Source organism: Rutilus rutilus (genome assembly GCF_951802725.1).
Source record: "Rutilus rutilus genome assembly, chromosome: 25".
Lineage (NCBI taxonomy): Eukaryota > Metazoa > Chordata > Actinopteri > Cypriniformes > Leuciscidae > Rutilus > Rutilus rutilus.
The window spans coordinates 9,574,613-9,591,832 of record NC_140229.1 but is presented as its reverse complement, the minus strand read 5'-3'; positions in this window follow the sequence as shown (position 1 = coordinate 9,591,832).

Genomic DNA, 17,220 nt, shown 5'->3' with positions numbered 1-17,220 from the left:
ATTGTTTAAAAAAAGTCTTAAAGGTTTCTTAAAAGTCACTATAAATCAGACATTAAAGCTATCGCATATAACGCTGTTGCACCCAGAAGAGTCACTTATTTTTGTGAATTTCTTATAAAAAGTACTATTCTGATACTTTAACATATACATAGCCAGCTGATTTCACTAATTATTATCTCCTGTGCTAATTAGCAAATCCAGGTGATTGGAACAAAATACTGAGGAGGACTTTTACTTTTTGAACCTGGACGTTACACCTCTGTATATACTTTGGTGCTGAACGATTGCCATATTCATATACCATGAATGGAATTTGCAGGGTATTCCAATGAATACCGATTCATTACCATGTTTAAAAACATGATATTATTACCATGCGAGGAAATATTGTATTACAATGGTGCCATGTTCAAAAAAGTTAATACCATGGCACTTGCATAAATTGTAATTACAAAATATTAATATACCTCAATATATTTACATTTGATACCAGCTTGTACACTAATAGTGCATTTGAACATGGATCAACTGTAAAGGAACACTGATGTTTCAGTGCTGCACTATGCTGCAGGTAAAGTAATACTGAGGGAAAGAGGCGAGGGAGGAGGAGGGAGACGAGATATTGAGGCGGGAGGAGGGAGAGAGAAAGAGAGAGAGAGAGAGCAGAGAAAAGACTCGGAATACAGATGAGCAGAGCGGAGGTGGGCAAGGCAGGGAGTTTTCTGCAGGTGAATTCACAACACCAGGGGGTTTTTCCTGCCCCCTCATTTATCCATCCCTCTCCCTCTCTCTCACACACACTCCTGTTCACTCCCCCGCTCTCCCTTGGGATGTATAAGGGTGGTGGGTGATCGGCTGAAGCCAACTTTTTAAAAGTAATGAGAGAAGAGGTGGATGATGGTGAAAGGAGGGATGAAGTGGTCCAGGTGACACATGGGGAAAGAGACAGTGATTAATATGAGAGAATTAAATGAAGAGGTGGAGAAGGTGCAGAAAGAACAATGAGCAATGCAGAGATAATGCAGCGAGAAGAAAGAGGAAAACGAGGCAGAGGGGTTGGAAAAACACATCGTTTGAAATCGAGAGGGTATAGAACCTGTGACGTATGTATCCCGATAACCTCAAGCCTCTGAAAGCTTTTTAATGTTTAATTCACATTAACAGCTCTAGGGAGGAAGAGGAACAGAAGAGGAGAGCGAGAGGAAGAGAGAGAGAGAGAGAGAGAGAGAGAGAGAGAGAGAGAGATGCTGGACTTCCCATGAAGCAAAGGACTGAGGAAGTGTGTTTAATTTACAAGGTACCCAAATATGTGCCAAATGAGGAGGAAACAACTTTACATAACTTAAATATAAATGAATTCAGTTCCTGGTTAAGAAATCAATTATTCAAAATATATGTACATGGGGTACAAAAGTATGAGACCTAACTTTCACAAATTACACACACACACACACATATATATACATCATTTCCAGTTTTATGTAAACATTGAGTTTCGAACCCCACAGTACTGTTAATATTGCATTCTGTCACAATATGTTTATACGCTTAAAAATAAAGGTTCTTTATTGCCATGTGGTTACATGAATACTTTTATAGAGAAGGACTAACATTCATAACACACATATACACCTGAAAGTGCGCATGCGCAGAAAGCGAAAACTGCCTAGGGACGAGCACGTACGACGGCCTTACGTAAACATATCACCAGAATGATTGACAACTAGGAGGACCAATAGTCTTGATGATCCACCCGGAAAAAGAAAATCCTCCGCAATACCTTTAAGTTTTCTTTTATTATTACGTTCTTTATGCAAAGAAAAATGGAACCTTTATTTTTTAAGAGTGTAGTACTTGTTCAGTGTTTAATGTGTATATTTTGTCTATAAGGGTATTGTAAAAATGATGTACATAGTTATTATATTATGTGCACTATATTATGTGCACACTTTACTTCACATTAATAAAACAACCTAACTACATTATTTTACACTATGAAAGTCATTTCAAGCAAGGTAAAGCAAATCAACTGCACATTTTCACTTTTTACAGTGAACACTTTTACAGTGTTTCTGTCCATTTCGTATAAGGTATACTGTATTGTGTTCTTCTGTCACCGACTGCAATGTGGATGACGCACAAAAGATTTCACTCTTGCATATAGTGCAGGGTTTTAATGTGTATCTTGTTAAAGGAATATGACTTGTCGACAGTTACTCGTCACACTGTGGATTCACAGCGGTTCAGATTGTTCTTTTGATGTATAATGAATGAACCTGTATCAGAGAGAGTGTGTGGATGTGCTGGGCGATACGGGTGGGTGTGGTAGGAGGAATAGAAATGTGTGAATCTGTGTGTGTGTGTGTGTGTGTGTGTAAATTAATGCGTTGGTGGAGGGGGTTTTACCAATCAGAACCCACTTGCCTCTTGCTCATACTTCTTTTTCACTCGTTCTCTCCGGCAAACCTCATTAGATGCAAGTCAGCCTTGCAATCAGAGAGTGAAAACACAAACTGGGCTCAGGCATGCAGGGATTTCTGCATGAGTCAGAGAGAGAGAGAGAGAGAGACGTGGTGGGTGGGAGGGTGTGAAAGAGAAGGGAGGCAGAGGATAAGGGAGGGGGGTGTGGGATTTTTTTGTATTGATCTGAGTGCATTCTGTGGGGTGAATACAGAGAGATAGAGACACAAAAAAAGAAAGTGAGAAGGGAGACAGAGATAGAGGGAGCAGTTACTGTCTCCAGACATCAAGTCTCGCCTTTTGAATCAATCTTCCGAAAATTCTGATATCATTATCGGCGTCATAGCAAACTGAGGAACATCTGCAAATGCGGGGAGAGAAACAATACAGTGACAACGTGGAGAGATGCGAGAAGCAGGGAGAGAGAAAAGGGAGAGAGGGAGGGAGGTGACAGTTTCTGTGGGGGCGATTACATTGGAGAGGGAGGAAGAGAGCAGGATGAGAAGGGTGGGCGGAAGTGACAACGAAATAGAGATCAAGAGAGAGAGAGAGAGAGAGAGAGGAGGTAACAAAATTCAGCATCTCTTCTTGTTATTTTTAACGAACAGTGCATTGCAAAATATGTGCCCACACATGTGACCAAAAATCTGTCGAATTTTTCTTTGAAATCGTGCATGCATACATTTTCATGCATACATCCTACATCTGTATGTTTTAAAAACGAGGACACTTGGAGGTCAGGATGTTCTAGAAACGGAGGGAGTCTACGGCGTCCAGTCCAAAAAAACTTCTCACAGCTGGAGGAAAGTACGAATCAAATACGAACAAGTATAAACAAATACGAATCAACTAAGCAAAAGATGGAGGGATGCAAAGAGTAGGCAGCGATGACAAAAAAGGAGCTCTGATGGGGAGATGGGCCTCTGAAAATAGAAGCGGAAGTAAACGCAGCCTCCCAAAGACTCTTCCCACTCAGCGTCTAAGAGAGTTATTTTCTGTCCTCTGCTCTGAAATAAAAGAAATTGAATCCGGCAGTGAGCTTCCTGCGATCCGTGATGTGTGCGTTTCGCTCTGAATTCAAAAAGGAAGGCACGTGTTCACCCAAAATGCCCTGTTGAAGTTCAGAGAGGGTTCTGTAAAATAACTAGATTCATGTTTCATTAAACAAACAGATCTCCAAAACCCCAGAGCTAACAAATGTTTGAGTGCACTGTGGCTTAAGGCAAAAGACCAATTCAAGTCATTTGTCTTTTTGTTTTAGTTGGTTTGTTTTCAAAAACCTAGTTCAAATAATTATTATGATATTTTTGAGAATTCTCTTCGAATTTTTGGAATCTAACATTCCAATTTCATATTTATGATCATTTGGTATCATACAAGACAAGAGTCAACAATATAATGACGGTAGATGTGAACCGAAATGTCAAACTGTGTTCTCAGGACAAGAGACTTTTTAATGAATGCCAGATTGGAGCAAGTTTTCACATTAATATATTGTGGAGAAGAGTGGAACATTTGCTGTGGACTGATACAGCTAATTTCATAACTGCTTTGCTTAAGGAGCATTTAATGATTAACATTTAATATGCTAATTTGCGCTATTGCTAGCTAATAGTTTGTTAACAAGGTAATACAGTCTTATAATTCAGCTGTGTGACACTAACATGAAATTGAATTGGAGGAATGAATATATGAAATCGAATGCCTGAATCATGTCAGGGAGTCATATAAAATTCACATAGAGACTACTTAATTGGGTCACTTAAAATGACTTCATTCCATGATGTTGAAGTTACATGAACGTATTATGATTGTTTAACTTATTTGATTCATGTGGGACTGATGTACAAGATTAAACACACGTTTTTTTTCAGTGAATTGATTCATTAAAGGTATAGCGGAGGATTTTCCCGAATTTTAGAAAAGAACCGCCCTCTCCACTTTTTGAAAAAAATGCACATGCGCAACACTCTACCTGCTCCCGAGAGGGAACGCCTATTAAACGTGTGCACGAGAGAGCATGCACGAGCTAATCATAGCTTACATTAACTTTTACTAGCAGTGATTTTAAATGGATTTCTCCAAGCATGCCAAACTTTACCTGTCAAGTAGAAACTTAGCGACTGAGGCATCAGTGGGAAGCCCAACCTGTGTTTTGAGCGAACGCCATCGTATGAATCGCGTGCACAAGCACGTACGACGGCCTTACATAAACATATCACCAGAATGATTGACACTTAGGAGGACCTATAGTCTTGATGATCCACCGGGAAAAAGAAAATCCTCCGCTATACCTTTAAAATATGCTTGGTGCTCACTGTGATTTTGCCAAGACATGTTCCTCAACATTCCTGTCTGGAAATGTATTCCTAACAATATATCCCTAAACCTAACCCTACCCATAAGTTATCCCTAAAGTCAAAGGGAAATGATAGATGAATAACACTGGTAAGCACCTAACTTGATTGGAATGTTGTTCCAGGATCAACAAAGATGTTGCACTTGGTGAAATCACGTTCACTGTTGGTTGGTATATCAGGTTTTCATCGTGACTACTTACTATGAATTTACAACTAAATTCATATATCAAAGATATATCTTTACTTGTTTTGTTCTTGCAAGTAAAAAGGTTTATAAATGGGCCAAGTAATTTCTAAATCTAACCATGCAAAATGGTTTTAAAGGTCTGCTTAATTTATTAAAACAATAGTCGCTGAGGCAATCACACGTTCTTATGTGTGATAATGCAGTGAATTGATAAACGTCATCCTTGTTTAAATAACATATTCATGCTATAATATTCTAAGTAAGATGATATGAGCATAGCGAAAGTTAGAAAAGCTGCAAACTTCCTCAGGGATGTACCCTTTGCGGGGGCACGCGGTGTATTCCTCTGTCTTGATCATCCCACGTTCAGTTCAGGAGGGAGAATACGAGCTACCCGTCTGACACGTGCGTTACGTCTCAGGGTTCCCCAAATCACTATCCAGAATTGGTCATGAGGACGTAGACTACCGGTTGTACGCAGTTGCGTGCTCTCGGCGCACTTAGAATCGACTTACTTGAATTGATTTCAAAAGGCTGATCAATCCTCTGCTGCTATGACTGCTTTCCCATTGACGTCTGTCTGAATATCTAAACGCGAAACGCACTCGAGAATGATTTAGCGACGCGATTCGCAGAGAGCTTGTCGACATTTTGCGCGCGCTATATGATCGAAATCAGTTTATTACAACAGCAGAATGGCTGTCGACGTCTTTGCCGCATCAAACATAAGAAATAAGAATGTGATGTTCCGTTCTTGCAGGAAAAAAAGGACGTCCGCAGTCTCCGCACTGAAACGCTATTCTGTGGTAGGCTATAGTCAAAGGGTGAAAGGCGCGCGAGGAATCACGACTCACGCGCTTAAATATAGAACATTTTAATTTTATTTTCATTAAAATACATGAATTATACAGTATAAGTGGAATGAAAGTAAAAAGACACGTAAACTGACATTATATATATGCTTTTGTTCAATCTGCTCTATAGGGTTGATGGTTGCTTTATGTTCAATTCAATTCATTTGTAGCGCTTTAATACATATAATTTCAAAGCAGCTTTACAGAAAATGCATGTCTACATTAGAATTTAGAGTGATCTGTAATCAGAGGTGACATTGTCCAAGTTATATATCACGCAGTTAGCTAACAATGTATTAATTGTACAGTAGCCTATCATTTAGGGCAGAAACAATTAAAGAATAAATGTTTAGGATATATAGAATGTAATGTCTGTAATGTATGTGTTTTTGTGCCAAGTGTTTCAAACTTCAATATTTCCATATATATCAAATAAGTAAACATAGTTTGTTGTCCTTAAACGGTAAATTAATATAAAGGAGGACTGTTCCACTACTGGTTGGGTGTAACACTTAAACATTTTAAAATGTGTGCATGCATTTAATATAGCCAACATCAAATTGACGTGTTCAAAATACTAATTATTCCACCCATCCATTGATTTAAAGAAAATGTATTCAAAAGATCAAATAAACTTGGACACAAGTAGAACAAATACATAAAGACTAACAAATCTAAAACATAACAGACTTGCCATAGTTTTGGTATTGTGGTCTATATGTAACATTTTGTGCAATCTTGAGTAAAGTAAGCATTGGAAAGTGTTACAACCCTGGCCAGTCATGATATTTCTAGCCAATTTACACATATAGGTGAAAAGGTTGTGTGGATGTTATATATTGGTTTTAAGGAGAACCTGATTATTCAGATGATAGTTGTCATTTAACATCCATTTATATCTGAAATTATACTAAAAGGTTGTATGTTATATTGATTTAAACGAGAATCTGATGATTCAGGATAATTCTGTCCTTTTACACCCATTAACACCTCAATAAGACAGAAGTGAAATTTTGTGTTTAAAAAAAAATCTGATATACTTTTAAACAAGTGGTGTTAAAACCTTTCCTGGTCTCCCTTACATCAAAACCAGCATTTAAAGAGACAGTTCACCCCAAAATGGAAATTCTGTCTTCATTTACTCACCCTCATGTTGTTCCAAACCTGTATGCGTTTCTTATGTTGTACACAAAAGAAGATATTTTGAAGAATGTTGGTAACCAGACAGTCGACGTTAGCCATTAACTTTCATAGCAGGAAAAAAACAAATACTATGGAAGTCAATGGCTATCGGCAACTGTTTGATTACCAACATTCTTTAAAATATCTTCTTTTGTGTTCAGCAGAAGAAAGAAACTTTAAACAACATGAGGGCGATTACATTATGACACATTTCATTCTTGTGTGAACTATCACTTTAATCATCATTTGTTGAACCTGAACGTATTTAGCCACATTTTCAGTCTTGAGATTTTAACTGGCAGGTTCAGAAGAAGGAACAAACATACACAATCTATATATAATCGTCCTGTGCTCGTTTAACTGTGAGAATCCGAACTCTCCTTGGTCTTTATAAATAGCAGCCCCGTTGACAAAATTCCGTCAATGACGTAGTGCACGCGCGTAGTTGAGTAGGTGATGCTTTTTAGTGAATGAGTTCCCCCTCCCTCTCCAGCTTACTAGTACTATCAGATCTCTATAAAAAGCGCACGGTAGATGGAACAGCGCTTGAGAGCTGCTTGTTTCTACCAGGAAAAAGAAGACGAGACGAGCGTGACGAGTGTAGACAGTGGTCCATATGGAGACACTCAGGCGAGAAAGAACTTCTCATTACGCAGTACACCGTGCCATCCTACTGGAGCGCCAACATCTCACAGACAAGGTGCTAGAAAACGGACAGCCGTCATAAATTCGCATTTTTGACAAGGACTCCTATATTTCAAGGTAAGTGTGATTTGACACTGTTTGGTTGAAAATGGCACGGTGACAGCCAGGAAGTTCATTTAAAAATGACCTGAAGGTTGCCAAATACAAGTCTTAGAAGTTGTTTTCCCCCTCAGATAATATTTTTATGCGTGTTTATTAAAAGATGTACGGCATATTGCAGACGACCTGAAACTTACTGCAGTGTGACTCACTTTTTTCGCACGTGGGCAGCATGAAGACCCTTTAAAGGGAACAGTCTAATAATGCAGGTGCTGCTGTGAAAAGGTTGCGTTCACAAGTTAAATTAAATCATGTTTTTTTTTTTAATTATTAACTTTTTATCGTTGAAGATGAATTTGCGAAGTCGTGATTTATTATTAATGAGCTTAATTAGCATATTGACTATTCGGGAATGACAATAGGTTAAAAATGCTATGTACATTTATGGAATTAATATGTATATTTAGTGGAACAAGTCTATAACTGAATGTCGCTGTAAGTCATCTAAATGTACAATACCACCCGAATCTTCGCTGTAAACTCTCTCGTGAATGTGTGACACCGGGAGATTTCCGGTAGAGATGAACTGCATGTTGTCGTCTCGCGCAGCGTTGCCAGATCTTAGTAAAAAAATTTTTTTTTATAAAAAAAACCTTTTAAATAGCATGGCAATTATTCCGTATAATAAACGTCTGGATAAAAACGCACTTTTGTAGGATAGGAACTATTTCTCCTGCCGTTTATCTGAACAGCCTCGTCATTTACAGAGATGGAGACACACTTTACACTGTAACGACGAAGCAGTCAAGCTCAAATTCGCGATTGCACCCCATTCTAAACCTTAAAAAAAAAACAAGCACAAAGTCGCGTATAATAGCTGGACGTGGCAACACTACCTTCCCCTTTCTCTTCGGTTGATGCCCTAGTACCTCCACTAACCATCGTTTTTATTTTTTGCTTTTCTATTCAACAGTCGTTTTTTTTTTTTTACCTCCCTCCTCCCTCCCCTCTTTACTGAATGCTATGAATTTCCTTCCTACCTAATGTTTCCGCTCACCTTTTTTTCTACACAGATTCTGTGACGTGTATTCAGGCGTTGAAGTCAGGTCTGCGTCACTCTTGCGCACTTTGCAGATGATTCGTAGTCACCTACTGTAACCCTTTAAAGAGACAGCGCGCGCTCAGATACAAACACACACACACAAACGACTGCAGCACAAACCTTTTATTTTTCGCGGGGGTGTTAAAGTAGAGAGTGGGCATCCGTTTTCATTCAGTGAAGACACCTCATTCATTCTTTGTAAATTAATGACTGAACAATTGAATTAGCACAGCCAACGACACTAATGACTAATATTTTGAGTAGCTGAAACAAGTAGGCTACACAAAATGTATTTGAACTCTTAAAGGAACAGTGCATACAAAAATGATAATTATGTGTGAAAAATCACTCACCCTTATTTTGATTTATTTTTTCACGTGGAACTCAAAAGGAGATGTTTGGTACAATATCATTCAGCGTTCACTGTATTTGTATGTACAAATATGCTATGAAAGTGAATGGTGACTGAGGTTGTCAGGTTTCATTTTAGGGTGAACTGTATAGTTTGAAGTTTAGTGCAATGGAAAATATTTATTTTTAAATGAATCTAGGATTAATAACTTAATCAGTCATGTATTTATCTGTTACCTAGGACTGCTATATTAAATGGGTTCAATGGAATAAAGCAGAGTAAACATGTGTTTCAGCACCACGGACAGCGGTTAGTGTTTTGTCAATGCTGCTTCCTCCTTTCTCAAAACTGAACACAATTAAGCCGTCTAACATTGGGCAGGCACTAAAATAAACGAGTATAAGGTGTTGTATGCATAATAAAATATAATTTGAAAATGACTTTCAAAGGGGTTCAAGCCAGCATCTACCTCACTGTCCCAGCAGCGGTGCTCATGGGAATCAATGTTCCCGAGAATTTTCTGCTTGGGCAAACCATGGCCCTTCTAATGAAATAAACCGTGTTATGCATCATTCATGGGCATCAAGAATAGTTATGATATTAAAAGTAAATTTTATTTTATTTATCTATACACCTTATACATATTCTAGGTGTTTAATAAATCCTGTTTTTGTAACACTTCTTTTTACTTGCAGTAGCTGTTCTATCTCTCCCTCAGTGAGCCGAATTCTTCCAGGTCTTGCCCAGCATGGCTGTAATGAGAGTCTTTGCCAGTATGCCAGCACTTCATGACCTTGGCTCTAGACTGCTTACTGCTTATGGAGTCCAACAGTACAGTAACAGTCTACAGTCATGGCTACTGAAGTCTGGCTCCAGCATCACAAATACGCATTTGAATACCAGACCTAGCCCGATTTAGCCTATCATCTGGATAACTTCCGTTGGATTTCATAGGAAAGGCTGTGAAAATGTGCACGCACACATACATCAGAAATACTCGGCTGTGACGGCAAACAGTTGCGTATATCTGAGCCTGTATTGGGGGAGTCCTGTGCTATGGAGGCTTGTCGTTTCATCTAACAAGCCAATAGGAGAGCACTATTTCCAGTTACCATGCCAACACCCCCTCTGCTGTCTCCATGGTGACCGTGGCTTTAGATTGTTACTGTAGCGATGGCACGTGGTAACAGTCTACAGCCATGGTCGCCAAGGGGCAGGTGTTATAGCGACAACTGGAAGCATAACTGTGACTAGCAGGCTTCATTATGTTTCATGTGCGTGACCAGAACGCACATGGAACTGTAACATGGTGAGGGATTTGCTAGGAAGAACTTACAGAATGATTTGATTTTGGAAAGTAGGTCAAAGTCTCACTTTATTTATTTATATCTTTCCCTCCTTCTGAAACTCTATTGAAAGACTGTTTTTCTCTATCTTTGCCTGCTGAAAAGCATCAAATCTGTACATGTGATACAGTTTGATTTCTGACAGAAAACAACATACATTAAACACTTCGATACAAACGGATTTGTTTTCTGTGGTAATTGATTCATGTACTGTACCAGAATATAAAATGTTTTCCTGATGATTCACTTCGTTTCCTGATGGCCAAGTGATTCATTCTAATGTGAAGTGCCAATGATTGCTCCTTTTTTTCCAGACAATTTCCTGTGGAACAGGGAGAAGCAGTTTTAATTAGGATAGAGTGACAGAATATGTTGAATGTGTAATTGATGAAAGCCATACATTATTTTTTTTTACCGGTTCCAGTGCCATCTGGGACAGCAGGACAGGTGTTTTGGTGAATTTAGTGAGTAATTGACAAATAATAAATTAACAGGGATGTCTTGTCAAAATGAATTTTGATCTGCAGAAATTTTTAGTGGTGTGCAATAGAATATGGCCCAAATGCTAAAGAAATAGAACTCACATGTCGCCCTCTGGAGGAGAGAGTCTGTAGTTGCACAAAACAAACAATTGTCATGCAAGTAATAGAAAGAAATTATATTCAGAAATGTTTATATGAAAATTAAATTACATATAATCTCGGCATCCAAAGACAATGTCCCATGTTTTGGTTTCTAATATTTTAAATGATGCCACTTTGTGTTCATTAAATTAAATATTTTGTTCTTGGGCTGGATGCAAATCTTGGCCAGAGTTGTCCAACTTTTTAAGCCATATATATATCTATATATATATCTATATATATGGTTGATCATTACATTTCATCATTAACCAGGCGACAATAAATAAAAGTATTTCCAAAACATACGTTCTTGTTCTAGCTTCTGTATTACAAGCTTTCTCTTGAAATTTCTAAATATTGTTGCCTCTTGTATGATCATATTGTGACATTCCTCATTTGTTTCTCAAAGATTAAATGTAAATGTTGATTTGCCAAAATAAAGCGAATACCTACTTTGAAACAATGTGATGAGAAGTCGATAGAGACTCTTTTCCCTACAAGTAAGAGACCATGTGCTGATATTGGAACCTCAGCACATAAACTCTTACTGTTCAGGGCTAAGGGCATCGTACACACACACACACACACACACACACACACACACACACACACTAAGAATGATCAATTATTCAGCCTCTAAGAGAAGACAATCCTGCCACTGTCAGGCATTTAAGCAGAAATACAGAGAAAATACTGCAAGAGATCATCAGCAAAGAACAATAAATTCTATCCATTTTAAAAACACAAACACTAATTGGCCATATGCATTAAAAGCAATGATTAGAAATGGAAAGTATAGGTGTTAATTCATCTCCACCTCCACTTGACCCAAATTTGCCCCTGTAACAACTAGATTCACAAGAAGGAACAGCCAAACCTCAAGAATTTGAAGGGTTATGTTCAGATCCTCTTCACCAAAACCTTGTAGTTCTTACCAATGATAGCACAGAGTTCCTGCAAGTTCAGAAGAAAGAAAGAAAGAACTTTATTTTACAGTCCTGTTTCGCATGTACATATATTTACTGTAGTAATTATAATAACTGGGTGAAAGTCTAGGTACTAGTCCTGAACCTACCCCTAAACCTAACTTCAACCCATGTAGTTACCTTATATTACTCCGTACTTTCTTGGGTAAGTACACTGTAAGTATATTGAAAGTGCACGTACTGTAAAATAAAGTGCAACCCTCTGGCTTATGGTGTGCACCGTCCACATAAACAGGAAAACCAAGAAGCAGCAGGACCGTGTTTAGATCAGGCTGAAAATAAATAAGTAACTCAAACCACACTCAGCTGGATGAATTCCTGAATTCCTGGTTATAAGACACTGCCTGACTCGCTAAGAAAAAAAAGAATCCTAGTTACAAAACAAAACCACAGCAACCCCTAAACTTAATTTTCAGAAGAAAAAAAACACATCCTGTCTTGCTCTTTGCTTGTAAATATGCACCATGTGCTTCATAACAGTGACATCATAGCTGTTCTTTAGGTTAAATAATCCATTCCTTGGGAAACTCCCTCCACACTCTCTGTCACTGCTGAGATCTGATTGGTCGGTCCGGCCACACCAGCAAAGCAGGGTCTTCTCAGTGACCTCTTCACCATAACACATTTCCTGGAATTTAACTTCTTCTGCTCTTCTGGGAAACCTCATACGTATCTTTCCGTCTTCTTCAAATATTATATAAAGTTACATATAATGGTTTTGATTCACTCCAAAGCAACATTTCACCTACAGTATGAATAAACATAGGTATATGCATATACAAATACATAAATACATCATATACGGGTATGTATTCATACTGTAGGCTACATAAACCTTTCTAATATGATTACACTCTTTAGCTTCATTTTACCACAAAACATCTTTGAAATGAGATCATGCGTGACTGTACAGCACAATACATACATGACTCCAACATGTGTGATTAGTAGAAACCCAAAATCACCACTTGTCCAAACGCATCACTCCTCAAAATCTCCCATGAAGATGTAGATTTCCAGAAAAATAAAGGTAAAAGTTCAGAGACAGTGTGATATAGTCCATATAGTCAGGTTTCAGGATGAGAGAACGCAAAAGATAGTTTAACGGAGCAGGATGAGTCCTTCTACTCTTATAAAAACACGCTGTAGCTCCGCCTACATTCTCAAAACCACGCCTTCCTCATTCCTCAGATAAAAAAAAAAAAAGAATAAAAAAAAGAAGACCTCCTGTTACTTTTAACACAGGTTGCTGGCATCCCTTTGCCTGCTACTATAGCCCACCAGAGTCAAGATATAGCCCGATGCACCTCTCACACCCTTCTTTTCCAGACATTTCTTACACAACTCTCCCTTTCTCACCCCTGGCCACGACTGTTGCGCAAGTCCAGGATTCCTGAGGCCGGGAGTCACGGAGCTGTTGTAAAACTTACTGGCAAGAGGGAGTTTGTGTTTCTCCTCTTCTCTTGTCTTCCATTTATCAAAACCATGTGTTTGAGTGGAGAAAGAGACACGTGGCACTGAGAAGGAGAGAACAGAAAAAAAGGACGAATTATGTGGGAGGGACTGACAGAAAGAGGGGAAAAACAAATGAAGAGGAAAAATAAAATAAAAAGGCTTTAAAATATGATCATTTTGGCGTGGTATTGGTAGAAAGATGTGTTAACAAAATTATATAAATATTTCTATATACTATAACAATTATAAAATAATCATATAAAAATGAATGGAAGAAATTGGAGTTTTCCTTACATTTCATCCCCCCCCCCATCACAACCCTTTAAGGGCTCCATAAACCTCTTTGTTTTTACATTTTGTTAACTCATTAAAACAAGTTAAGCAATTTTCAACTTTTTTTTTTTATGTTATACAAGATTCAACTAATTTTTAAGTCAGTTTAATGTAATTTAAGTTGAAATGACTTAAACATCCAAGTTGATTGTCCTTAAAATTTGAAAACAGCATTTATTTTTACAGTGTAGCCTAGGCTAATTGAAATGCGTAAATCTTGAAAAAAGGCTTTAATTTTTCTAGTGTACTGTAGATGCAGTGTGAACTGTTTAAAACAACAAATCAACCTAATGTGTAGCTGTTTTATTGCCATTTACAAGAATAAGAGAGGGATGGAGACAGGGAGAGTGAGAAAAAAGTAAAGGAAACGCGAGAGATCGGGTCAAGGAAGGTGTGGAGGCGCTCTGGATACATTGGAAAGAGTGAGAGAGAAGAGAGGAGTGCCTTCCACAAACATCTGGAAATCATCATGAATGCAATCCTGGGCCGCCAAACTTCCTTAAAGCTACATGAGAACACAGAGTTCCCAATCTAATTGCGAGAGCGCACAAACACACACACAGACACTGACAGAGGAATCAAAATAATAAACAGCTGCAGGGTGAAACACACACACACACACTCACTGGAAACTGGAGCTACTGCACCTGCCAATTGAATATACTGAAGATTCAAGTTCATCACCCAGAACAGTTCCCTTTTGAAAGGGAACTCGCACTGCGTCGATGACGCTATTGGGGAACGCCCTCCACGTGAACTGATGTCTGAAAAACTATCCAATCACGGCAATCGAATTTGACCGGCGATAGCCTATGACGTCACTACTAGTGCGACCCGGAAGTATAAAAGGGGCGCCTAGAGAACATGTCATCCTCTTTTCGTCTTCAGGGACAGTTTTGTCTGATTTTCAATCACCTGAAAATGGTAAGAATTACGGCAAGTGAAAACAAGCGTTTCAAGAAGTGTGTGGATCCGTGTCTCAGGTTTCTGACACCAGATGACACACACGACTTGCGTTTACTGTTTGGGCGAAGAGCACGCACGATCAGCTCTTGAGGGATCTGATTGTGCAGAATGTGAGAGTTTTCCGCTTAGAAAACTCTGCTCTCGTCTGGCCCTCTTCTCGAGGGAAGAGGGACAGGCATCTGGGTCCAGTGGTTCGGGTCCCGCTCGTGTTGAGGCACTGCGGAGTCTCGGATCATGGGGTTCCCAGATGGAGCTCGCTGATGAGTTTGAGAGAGGCGTTTTTCTCTCACGCCCGTCAGAAGCTCGCGAGGGTGAGCTGCTGGATGAGGATGTGTTATCTTTTACATCCTCTGATCCAGCAGCAAGTGCTCTGCTGGCACCTAGCCCGAGAGAGCAGGAGAGGACTGATGAGGGTGAAGAAGAGGTACAACCTGAACCCTCACAGTCTTCCTGCCCCGTGTATGATGAGCTGTTGGATGGAGCGTGAAGGAAGGACCTGTTCACGGCAGGTTGGATGAGCGGTTCCTTTCTGACCATAACTCCCCAGCTCCCGTGAGCCCTCCATTCCTTCCTGATCTGCATACTGAGATCAAGAAGGCATGGAAGAACCCATATTCTGCACGCATCCATCATCAGCAGCGGGCAAACTACACTGATGTTGAGGGGATGCGTGAACATGGGTATGTGTCGATGCCCCCAATTGATCTCGCTGCTGGAGAGGCATCGGCACTAAAAGCTCCGTCCCTGCCTTCCAAGCCACTCAAGATGACATCTCGCTTGAATGGCAGGGCATACGTGGCAGCAGGTCAGGCTGGGGCTGCCTCACACACGATGTCTGTGTTACAGGCATACCAAGCCAACCTGCTGAAGTATTTGGATAAAGGGCAGGGTCTCTCCCCTGACGCAGTGGACGAGCTGCGCCGCACCATAGATCTGGCTCTTCGGGTCACCAGACAAACCGCTGCCTCGATTGGAAGGTCGATGGCAGCGATGGTGGCCGCGGAGAGACATCTGTAGCTGAACCTGGCTGACATCGGAGAGTCGGTTTTCTCCTCGATGCCCCGGTTTCTGCATTTAAATCATGCATTCCGCTGCGATCCGAATCCACACCCAGACAGCCAGGGGGGCCTGGCCCATCCCGGTTCGAGGATCGGAGACAGGGCCAGAGGTTCAGCGTCGCCTCTCGCGCTCCTCCTCCAACAAGGAGTAGGTCGCAGAGAAGGTGCGACTCAAGGAAGAAGAGGGATCTGAGGGGGGTGATCCAACACAGGCGCTCCCAGCGTCAGTGAGGGATCCCCTTCCTCTGAGGGTGAATAACATCCACCCTCTACTCTCTTCTTCCTCTCCCCCCTATTTTCGTTCAAAGAATAGAATTTAGAATGAGCAGCAGGATGATCTTGGTAGGTCTTTATATAAGGTTGTTATAGAAAGTGTTTAGAAAGTTTTAAGTGGTATGTTTGAAAGAATAGGAAAATATTAGAATTAGGAATTAGGGCCCTGAAGTTCCTTTTTTTTTATAGGTAGGCTTGTATACCTTTTCATAGGTCTCCTCTTGTGTTAGAGTAATCAGGTTTATGTAGTAGGGGATGCTAATCTTGGTCACCCAGTGCGGTACAGGTTGGCTTAATCACATAGAGATATCTCTAGTGAGGCCATCGTGCATGAGAGCTTCAAACTGATTCTGTTTAGCGTGAGATGGCTTCCTCCCATTTGGGTTTTTTTCTCCTGAGGCCACCGCTTTGTATAAAGCTCCAGATAGACCAACCAAGTGTTGGCCCGCATCGGGCCACCTAGATAGCCACTTTGTATTTGTAAAGCAGGTCTCCTCTCACTTCTGAGAGTTGGTTTGAGACTTTAGCTTGGAACTTCAGACATAGGAACTTCAAGTGCCATCCCCACGAGGGCTGCCTAATCTGGTTTAGGCATGTGTACTAGGAGTTTGTTGGAGATGATCTGCTAGAAGCTTTTTTAGTTTATTCGCCCTACACCACTGGGGCTCACTTTAGTACTCCCTCCCATTTGGCTTGCTTAGTTGGGGACATTTAATATTCAACAATATTATTGATCTACCTTACTTAGGGTGGACGATGACGCAATTTTCTTCTAGAAACAAACTTTGTTGTATTATTTTCATGTTATTACTGTGAAGCTGCTTTGATACAATCTGTATTGTAAAAAGCGCTATATAAATAAAGGCGACTTGACATTGGGACGGGTTTGAGTACACTCCCTTAGAGCCTGAGCATGCCATGGGCTGACGCTGTTGATAA